General features: G+C 43.5%; 1 pseudogene; it reads right to left on the reverse strand.

Annotated features, from left to right (window-relative positions):
- Window positions 1-2,576: 2,576 nt before the first annotated feature.
- On the reverse strand, window positions 2,577-3,692 carry LOC144762989 (uncharacterized; annotated as a pseudogene).
- Between the last annotated feature and the right edge of the window lie 7,639 nt (window positions 3,693-11,331).

Genomic DNA, 11,331 nt, shown 5'->3' on the forward strand with positions numbered 1-11,331 from the left:
GTCCTCATCCTCGGCCCCACCCCCTCTGCCTGGGACGACACTTGGTGGCCAAGCGCACAGGGAACAGGACCGACAGCCACCAACCAAGCACGAAACCTAGGATTTATCCTCGACTCCTCCCTCTCCATGACGAGCAGGTCAACGCCATCTCCTCCTCCTGCTACAACACCCTCCCCTTGCTCCAAAGGATCTACAAGTGGATCCCAGCCAGATCAAAAAGAACGGTAACACAGGCCCTCGTCAGCAGCAGGCTGGACTACGGCAACGCACTCTATGCAGGAATCCCGGCTAAACACCTGCGACGACTACAACGCATCCAAAACACCTCTGCCCGACTGATCTTCAACGTCCCTCGTCGCAGCCACATCGCCCCCACCTCAGAGACCTACACTGGCTCCCCGTCAACAAGAGGATCACCTTCAAGCTCCTCACCCACGCACACAAAGCCCTCCACAACACCGGGCCAGCCTACCTGAACAGCAGACTCAGATTCCACACCCCCACCCGCCAGCTCCGCTCCTCCAGCCTCGCCCTCGCCACCATCCCCCGCATAAAACGAATGATCTCCGGTGGCTGATCCTTCTCCTTCCTCGCCGTCAAGACCTGGAACACCCTCCCCACCCACCTGCGACAGACCCAAGACCTGTTCACCTTCAGAAGACTCCTCAAGACCTGGCTCTTCGAGCAGTAGCGGCACCCCCTCCGCGCCTTGAGACCCTCATGGGTAAGTAGTGCGCTTTACAAGTTTTTTGATTGATTGATTGATTGATTGATTGATACCAACGTGCAAACATGTAAAATAGCTCACTTAAAGTGGACAAAAGGAAAGTACTTGCAGTAAGGCTAACATCAAACACATACAAAATATAGAGTCTGGTGCAGGAATCTATGTCAGCGCTATGCCTGGACTTTTAAAAAACTGCAGATAAAATGCATTATATGTATGTCTTCATTAAAGGCTTAGGGGCCGATTATGAGTTTGTCAGTCTTACCACCAATCTGTCATGCTGGCGGTCCCAAAGACATCCCAGAGTCGGCAGTCTTTGGTCCACCCTATCACTATGCATGCAGCATGAATCACCGACGGCAGCAACATAGGATGACCAACTGGAATGTGTGCAAATTCAGGATGGTGAGTGGAAGAATTCAGGAGAAAAATTCATGACAGAAGATCAAAATTCAGGACAAACATTCAGGACAGAAGGTAAGTATTACAGACACATAAGAGGAGGTTGTGCAATAGCATATAAGAAAGTACATAGAGAACCAACATAAGAACAGGTTAAATACAATTACATTAGTTTAAAATGTAGTACAGCACACCAAGCAAAATCAGACCACTGATGTAAGTGACAGTTTGTCCCTTTATTATAATAGCTAGTAGCAATATTCATTTTACTACGGGTTTTTCAAGTTGTACTTTTTCTCTGAATTAACACACTTCAGAAGTGTTTTGTTCCTAAGAGAAAGTTAATAGAAATTTGCAAAAAAATGTTACATGTTCACCTGGATCTGCAATTCCGCCTTAACAAGCTCGGAATCACACCTATTTCGAGCTACAATCCAGGTGAACTACAATTGAGAAAAAATCTACTCAGTAGGTGCAATGCTGCCTGGTAAGCTAAGTATAAATACCATGATTTAATTTGTGTTAGGAACTCCTCAAGGCAACTTTGACAAAACATTCAGCCATTTCTGCGCGCATGTCAAGTTGGTGCCTGCCACAGCTCACACAGCAGGAGCAATTATACTGTATTAGTTAAATAAGTATTGCACTTCCAGTTGACGGGCTAAGTTAACCACAACAGCTGCTTTGCCGAGCTGTTGAAAAGTGAGAGTTTCTCTTAAGCAGCGTGGTTCTAATGCAGACAATTAATGGCTCTGTAAAAAAGCAAATAATTTTTCTAAATATTTTAGGAAGTGTTTCAAAAACTTCAAGAAATTGCTCTGCATGATTGTGCCCAATGCAGAATAAGGGGACATTAACTAATTGTGAACTTGGAAACCAAAGAACTGACTTTACACTCTGTCCTTTAAGCTGTTCTGCAATATCCTGAAGATGCTTGGTACTTTTGGAGCGCTCAGCTCATTCTTCCGAAGTTGCAGGATGGACGCGTTTAAAATGATCAAAATCATGTGAACAAAGAAAAGGTAAGCTTCGCCTTGTGACATGGTGCCCTCCCCACTTTTAAGTCATAGAAAATTCTATATTGTTCTGGGTAATTGTTCTTTCCCGAGAGAAAGGAAATAGGATTCCAGTGCTGCCCAGCACTTCAACAGCTCATTGGTGGCTGGGAACAAAGTGAGCCACTGTGTTGGGACATGCCGAAATGAAGAGTGCCACTCTAGGTCCACAAAAGAAAAACATTCTTTCAACTCCGCTGGTCGCTTAGCTGAAGAAGAGAAATGGCTGTCGACTTTTAGAAGAAAGGATTCTACATGCATAGAAAGTCGTTTTGCACAGTAGTGTAGGATGTGGGGCATGACAGTTTGCAGGCAGAATGTCGACATTTGCTCCCTTGAAAAGCAGAAATACAAATGTTATTACGTCGAATGTTGACACTTGCTTTACCTCCTTAATATGCAGCGACGTGCTCCAATTTCAATCCATGCTCTTTTAATTTTGTTGCGATCCGCTGTGCAATTGCTGTAGTGCAGGTCACACCTGAAGTAAAATTAAAGTGCTGCAACTAAAGTGGGTAGAGTTTAATATTTCTTTTGTTTGAGGCATTGCTCCAAACTGAGAAATACCCATCTTTTAGGGCTTTGTGTGCTTGCTGCAACGATAGAGGTGCAAGCACATTCTTAGTGATACTTGATGCATTTGTACTGCACCAGGATGCTTTCATCGCAATGGACGAGTCAGGTTAATTTACTTTGGACAGCTTGAAGCCAGAATCTAGAGAGCGGTAGGAGATGTGATGCTTCACAGCATGGTACACATGGGTCACCTCTGCAGCTGGAAAATACAAAGGTATAAGCAGCATGCAAAGAACGTCTCCACTTGTGAAGAAAATAGTGGACACAATGGGGATTAGAGCTGATAAACTGTCAGCTGCTAATCCAAAATCGATTATAATATGCTACTAATATAAACAGAGTGAGAAACGCATGTTAAAGGCAACCTGACTTGTGAACACTGCTGCACGTTTAAAGAGAGTAATGGAAAATTGCAAGATGGCTTGCATAATCACTGGGGAAGTCTTAGAAAGAGTGTGACAAAGCAAGAAAAGTGTACATGAATTACATGCCATCTATCTTACATTATGACGAAGTAAGCAATGACTTACTTTGGCTACTTCTCGCTGGAAGCTTGACTGACAGTATACTAAAGTTGCTGCCAATTGGCGGTATACTAAAATTGCTGCTATTTTCGTACTGCCTCAGGCATGTTTCCTATGTTGTGCTCCTGACTCATGCATTTTGATATCCCTCTCTCTTCTGTGTACAATGGAAAAGACTTTATTACAGAGGCTGCTCTTGGCCTTGTACACAGCTTCTGAAGACTTCCAGATGTCGAGGTGTGTAAGTTTCCATTATGGTCTGCGCTTTACAAAGTATTTATTTGCATTTTTCTTGGGTGGCTCCAGCAAGCAGTCTCCCTGCGAGGTAGATGTTGCTTTTGAATATGCCTCAAAATCTGATGTGAATGTTGCCTCTGCAGCACCTTCACCTGACTCATAATCAGACATTGTGTTTTTTAGCACTCTGTAAAATACTCAACAAACTTGAGCTGTAGATACATACTGTATTCAATTCACCTACGACTGCCCCCTCACGCTCATACATTCTACCCAGAGTGGAATAGAATGACTTCTGTACAGGCATATAAGTCTAAAAGGCCTAGCTGTGATTGGAAGAGTTTGTCAGCTAACAGTACGTCATCTTTGTTTTTGATCCTATGTGAGAAGTGTTTTCATGTTGTGTGTGATGACTACCAAGGTGTGGATATTACGTTAAGAGGCATTGTGACTTGTAATGTGGTGAAGGTGTGTGAGAGACAATCATTCACTAACTCATAAGTCTGGGCGTAGTTTGCAGAGTTTTGCTATGCGGAACTTAGCGAAGTTACAAAAAAACTCATCGAAGCTCCGCAAGTGGCGGAGTGTAGTACGAACTGCTGTTCATGCTGGTCTTTCTGCAGCTCAGGTAGAAATTCTACCCGAGCAGCAGCTTGCGCTCACAAACTTACCATTCGTAAGCGCGCGCGGGGAAAAAAACTCTGCTGCACTGCGCAAAGCTGGGTTTTTTTGCACTCCGCTAGCTCCGCGGAGTGCGGAGTGCAGAAAACTCTGCAAACTCCGCGAACGGAGTGGAGTTCAACGCCCAGGCCTACTAACTAGACAATCATCAGTCCCTCGTATTTTACCTGTATATGGAGAATAGTATACTGATTCATTTCTGTGAGCTGCAAACTGCAGATTCTCACTGATGCACAGAAGTGTGCTCCTGACTTGAAACAGTATACGTTGTTGAGGCATTATTGTAATTCAGAAAGAGGCACTGTCTGTTACATACAGAACATTTTCTATTGAAATGGCAGCAAAATGCCAACATGTAGTTTTTACTGACAAAATTATATAGCACACAAACAATAATGTGTGGCAATATGGTTTCAGCAAATCGGGTAAAGTGTCTTGATTGTTTGGATCCTGTTAAAACTCTGTTTCCAGCATGCTTCAGAATAACAAACAAGTGATCCATTTGTGATTTCCTAACTGCTGATATGTTTTTAAACATTTGCACAATTTACAGGTATTTAAATGGTGTTGTGTGATACAAAAACTGACAGTTTACAGACTTTGTTTTCACATGCCCTTCACCACCAACACAAGACTGCCAACTAGTCCACTTTACTATTCGGTCTTTGACTGAAAAGTTAGAGAATTTTGTAAACACCAATCCACGTGTTAAAGGGATAAGCAGAAATCTTTCAAAAGATACAGCCTGACATTTGCCCTCTGTTCTTGAACACTGTCAGGGTTCACTGTAGGTTTCCCCCTTCCATTTCTACTCTGGCGACTATCTCTCCTTCACTGACTAAACTGAAGACAGGCTATTCCCTTAGCTGGAGTGCTAGCTAGCATCGCAGGAACTGTAAGATGGCTGCCAAAATTCCAGCACTACTACAGTATATTGCTGTTTAGCAGTCTAGTCTCTTAAAATAACGAAGGTTAGGTGAAGTGCGCTTCAACATTCCACAGCGCACTTCACTGAAGAAAATTCCTGAGAGAACATCTGATCCAGAGGCATCGCGAAAGTTAGTTAGGGTAGTCTCGTTTAAACCCCGGGTTTAGTTGCGTCGGAAGGGTCTTGCTAAGGAAAAAAGGTCAGTGAACATTTAAAAGTAGCTAAATGTAATTCTCTGCTGAAACCTGAATAAAAGACTATTGCCTGCTTTAAAAGAATTCCTAAGCGTTAGGAGGAAGTATTTGTTCACGCTTGGTTGAGTCTATTAAAAGCCCAAGGCAAGAAAAGCTAATTAACCTTCTAAGCATTTACCAGAGCACTCGTTCAAGGAGAGTAAATATCGCGAGTGCATCAGTCAAAGCACCCGGTAACTGAAAATTAATTCTTTAGACCATTTCTTGAACACAGAAGTTGAACGTGTGTGAAAGGCATTCTTCTTCCACACGTCAACCCGATTTTGAAAAGAGATAATAACTGCGGCCTCGACCTGTCAACGCGCAGCATAGTGTAAAGGCTCATTAGTTTTGACATAAGCCAGAGTTCCTAAAAAACAGTTATCAAAAGGCAACGTTTATTCTTAACAAAGATTAAATGTCACAGTTACCCTTTTTTACTATAAAATTAAACACCAGAAGAGAACTCAGGAGCACATATTCTCTATTCAAAACAAACTATAGAGGAGCTCCATAAATAATTCTGAGCAAAAATAAAATGTGATGAAGCTGCCTGAAGAGAACACAACAGTTAAGCTATAAAGAGCGTCTTACACAGTGAGTACAGTAGATAAGAAAAGAATAATTCTAATAATTGGATAAATAATTAAAAGCAAATTATTTACCACATTTTTCTTGCACCACAGTCACCAGCTATCTTAAGCAGCAAGACGTACATGAAAAAGAGAAAGAAATAATAAACAAGCTGAGCACAAACTTCTCATCACAATTCAGATTAACTACACGAGAAGTAAGAAGAGTAGCAAGCTTCCCAAGTTTTCCTGGTAAGACAAGTTATTTGATATAAAAAAGAGAAGTTGATCACAAGTAAGTGTAGAGCATATGCTAAAGTTGAATTGTGTACAGATCTGCAAGAAGTAAAAAGAAAAGAAGACCTTTCAGAACAGGTAGAGCGCAGGAAGCTGTCTCTTCTCTGTCCCCATTCCCCTTTCCCCCCTTAGAATTTACCTGCGATGGAATGCTACTAGACCTCTCTTCTGCTGAAAAATATGTTCAGTAGAGGATGGCTATTGACACTCTAATCAGACATGGCAAATGAGTGGGGAACTCAGAGTGGTTCTATTTATATTAGGTTTGGAGTTCACAGTGCCCTTTTTCACAAAAGTAGGCTGTGTATGCACCAGGAGGACAGTGTGGGTCTAGTAGCAACAAACATGACAAAGTAGAGTTGAACCAACTAACACCATCAGAGAAGAGACTTTGCAGGCATGCTTTCATCCCTGAACCACTAATGGGAGTCCCTCTTTCACTGCCACTGATAATCTCTAGCCTTTGTTCTACATTATTGTTCCGTCATGCTGATAAATGCAGATGTCCACCTCCATGCTTTTCCCTTCATCCCGGGCATCATAGGTCATGCATGGGATCTTTGAGGTCCAAACTATGAGTGCTGCCCAACAGGGCAGTAATTATAAATGCATTGTTTGAGGTGGAATTATTCAAATTAACACAGACAAGAAGGACTCACTCTGCATCCAGGACTGTTAATCCCATTTATATAACATTATCTGGTCAGTGCTCCATAATCCCGAAAGCGGTAGAGTTTCTAACACAAAGAAGGTGTCTGTGTGTCAATGCTTGCAGGACATAACCAATCCATGAACCAGAGGACTGGACATCCACCCTAAAGTTATTGTCCGCAACATTTGTGTAACATCTAGGGCAAGAGACTTACCACCATTGTTCATACCATTGTTTATACCACATAATGTTTCTAAGATATTTTTAAAGTGTTAGCTCTATTTAAATAGTAACCTTGGCTTGAAGTCATAGTTATTGTGAGTAATGACAGTGTTATTCTGTAGCTGGCTCAATATTCATTATACCCTAAATGCTAGGCCTTTACTGCTCCTGCTGAGCCAAGGAGGCACTGGAGTCACAACTATCAGCTTAAAAACAAGTATTTATTATCCTGTTCATTCGGGAACACATGCTCTCTTACCTATAAATAATGAAGTTGCCCCAGTGACTTCAAGAATATTGAAAATGGCCTCCCAGCAGCGATTTGGTCCAGTTTGATATTTTTAATAGGAGAGTACTGGTACTTTCCCACTAGAAAAGTCTATCCACTTAAAGAACCGGTGCAGTTAGTTGATGTGGTAGGCAATATTGTAATCCACCTTGTCTTATCCTGCTCCCAAAGTTGGCAGATAAAGGTATCAGTGGCCATGGAAGATAAAGTAATGTGCCTGGATCGCATAGTTTTGGCAACTGGGGAAGATAGGTTAAAAAGCCCTGATCTGGTTACTACATTTCCCTCTGGTGCACATCTCTCCTCTGTTTGGCTGTCAACCATAATGAGGCTGTGCCTATTTGAAAGTCATGGATAACATCTTCTTGATTGCATGACAGGTAGTTAGACAAGAAAGTGGCAGATGGCAGATGGCAGGAAGAATAGGATAGAAGTAACTCTTTCATGCTCACTACATACTTGAAAAAAAGACCTGAGAGCAGACATATCTGTATACCAATTACTATTAGTAAAATACTACTTCTAGAAACAAAGTGACTAGAATGGAGAAGCGTGGCTCAGTGGTTAGAGGTGGCAGACCTGGAAGCTGAGATCATCCGTGGACCAGGGTTCGATTCCCCGCCTCGGCGGGTCTCGGGCTCAAAAATTCCATGGACCTGATAATTCTCGTTCCGGTGCCTACTCAACTCACGGGGTCACACTCTGCGACTCTGGGCAATAGCTTGCTTAATCTCCACTACGGCCCCTCGCGGCGGGATGCCTGGCTTTCACCTTGTGGACACCCTGCCGGGGTATATCACAGGGGAATACCAGGACGGGTTCCCTAAGCAAGCGCCGAGATGCCTACGGGTAGTCGTGCGCTATACAAGAGCATAATCATTTCATTTCATTTCATTTCAAGACACTGCTGAGGAACATATATTGGCATATCGGTGCTACAAATGAAAGTACCACAGACTCTCTCAACTATACAAATCTAATTTCACCAGAAACATAGGACATTTAGTGAAACAACTAGAGACAACGAAGAGGCACACAGTAGAAGGAAGAAAAACCAAAGAGAAAGCAGTTAAAACAAGAGGAAAGTAAGGAGGAGTCAGGCACTAAACAGGGGGAAACGCATGAAGACAGCAGCAAAAATGAGAGAAAAGGAAGGTGGAGGCACACAATTAGCGGGGGAAAGAGCATGGAGAAAGTAGAGAAAAGCACTTAGCCTTCAAGAAGTTGAATACAGGGGGTAATGAAGCCTGTGACTGTCTCAGTAGTCTTCTTCTTCTGGGACTAGGACACTATGTTGGCACACAACATCACTCTTCCAAAAGTGCAGTAAACTGAAAGGTGCTTCTGCTCAACCTAAAGTAACCCTACTAAAGCTGTTCTGATTGGCCCCAGTGGAGCAGTGAGGACTAGGATTGGCTGATGGCTCTCAAGGCAATCCTAGTGGAGAAGTGTGGCTCAGGGGTTAGAGGCAGCAGACCCGGAAGCTGAGATCGGTCCTGGACCAGGGTTCAATTCCCCGCCTCGGCGGGTCTTGGGCTAAAAATTCCACGGACTCGATAATTCTCGCTCCGGTGCCTCCTCGACTCACGGGTTCACACTCTGCGACTCTGGGCAATAGCTTGCTTAATCTCCACAACGGCCCCTCGCGGCGGGATGCCTGACTTTCACCTTGTGGATACCCTGCTATCTCACAGGGGAATACCAGGAAGGGTTCCCTAAGCAAGCGCCGGGAAACCCACTGTGGGTAGCTGTGCGCTATATAAGCTCAACTACATTTACATTTACATTTAGGTAGCTGTATAGGCTCTCCACACAACATCCTGGGAGACAATTGAAAGGCAAAACATGCCACATCATTGGCTGTCACCCAAAACCTTTACAATTTGGGACAAATGGCGTCTGTTAAAGAAATTCTCACAAACAGAAGGGCAAAATTACGGACTGTCCATGAAACTGACAGACAGTTAGTCACCCTACGTCGATGGAGTGTGTCTGACCAACGACAGGGCAGGCTGCCATGTTGGTGATTCGTACTCCTCTGTGGGATCCCGCTGAGCAGATTATGAAAGCACAGTGGTACTGGCAGGTCCCCAATGGCAGTAATCAATTGCAGTGCACTCTCAGGAAAGCCCCATAAGAGTGGCCATTGGATGAATACAAACACAACCCAGCTAGGGGCTGATTACGATGTCGGGTGGAAAGCCTCCTCCCGACAGTCGGATTTCCCTAGACCGTGTCGGAACCCTTCCAACCGACTTGGTTGGTTTACAATCCGACCAACAGATTACAATGTTCGCGGTCGGATTGTAAACCCCAAAGACTTTCCGAATCGGTTCCGACCGGCTCTCAAAGAATTTGCGTCGGTCAGACCAGCATAGTATGGCTCTATGGACTGCGTTTCCGACGGAGCGATTATGATGTCGGTTTCCAACAGCCTTTTTGTGACACAAAAAGGCAGTAGGAAAGTGAATTTTGGGCCCCCTAGCAGGGCCCCCTTCATCCTTCAGCTAACGGTTGGTGACCAAGGGGGTACCTAAGTTACCCATCCGTAAATCCCTGCACTGTGTGGCAAGCACCTTGGGGTGCCTGCCACAGGGAGCAGAGTTTTCTACACACCCACCATTTCCCCGTAGGAGCCTGTGTTGTCGGGTGGAATACAGGCTCCCATTAGTTGCATCGTAATCAGTCGGGCGAAGCCGCCAACCGTGAGTCGGGCGGTCCAGATTCCCAGACGGTGTTGGGTGGAAAGTTTCCGCACGCCATTGTGATGAGGCCTCTAATGTTCAAAGGCCAAGAGGATACACCTGCAAAACACTATAAAGCTCACCCCATTTTAGACCATGATCCTTTGCCACTCCACTTCAGCACAGCAGTTCAGTGGCAACATTTTAGTGAATGAAGGCAGGCCTCTTTTTCTCCATCCCTTTTACCACTCTCCACACTTGCAAGAAACCTGGCTGGAGGAGAACCTACATGTAAATGGTTACTTTTCCATCTCAACTCCTGCCATACCATCAGTACATGGGTGAGCAAAAGGCAGCTTAGCTATGCCTATTTCAAACCATATACCCATTAAGGTTGGGAAAACAATCACAAAATCTCCTTTTTATCAGATAAATCGTCTTATACTTAACCATAGTGTGGTGGTTGTTTTGATTAACGATTATAATAATCTCTTTAATAATACCAGAGGTAGAGTCGCAATGGAAGTAAGTAAAACCTGGAGAGGTTTTTAAATCACTTACCTGTAGATCCCGTGTATATTTGGGTTGGAGATATTACCATTTAAAAATGTCAGACTAATGGTAATGTTGTTTGTGATTATGTGGATTGCTCCAGGGCATATCAATTGCATTTTATACATGATCTCTATGGGGATATTTTAAATGAAATAATATTCAGTTTAACATGGAGATTATTGCCCAGAATTTGAGGGAGGATGGAATTGATTTGCCAACCTATGTTGGTAACAGGCATTTTTCTGTTATCGGCCATATCCTTGATACCGCTAAGGATTTATTGTCAATCAAAGATTATAGAACAATCTGTACAGTTCTCAGAGATCATGCTGCTTTAGTCCTGACATTGAATATCCGTTGTAATAGAGGGGAATCTCATAGGAGTCTCATGGCCGAGCACCTTTAATTAAGTGTGTAGGAAGTAAAACCATCAAATAGTCTGGTGTTAATGAACCCTTGTTATATAGAATTGTTGTCTCTGAACAATGGGAGTCTTTTGTGATTTGTACAGAATGGGGGGAAGATCAGAACACAATTGTGGAAGCATTTGGTTAAATCACTGTGGCCATTTTGGATAAATTACATAGACCAGCCTGAAGTTCAGGGAAAAGAGAAAACCCCGCTGTGATTTATTCCAACATCTACAAAAGCGAACCAAGTTTTGTGAAAAGCCCTCTAGGAAATCCCAAGGGATAGG

Source organism: Lissotriton helveticus, chromosome 6, assembly GCF_964261635.1.
Source record: "Lissotriton helveticus chromosome 6, aLisHel1.1, whole genome shotgun sequence".
Lineage (NCBI taxonomy): Eukaryota > Metazoa > Chordata > Amphibia > Caudata > Salamandridae > Lissotriton > Lissotriton helveticus.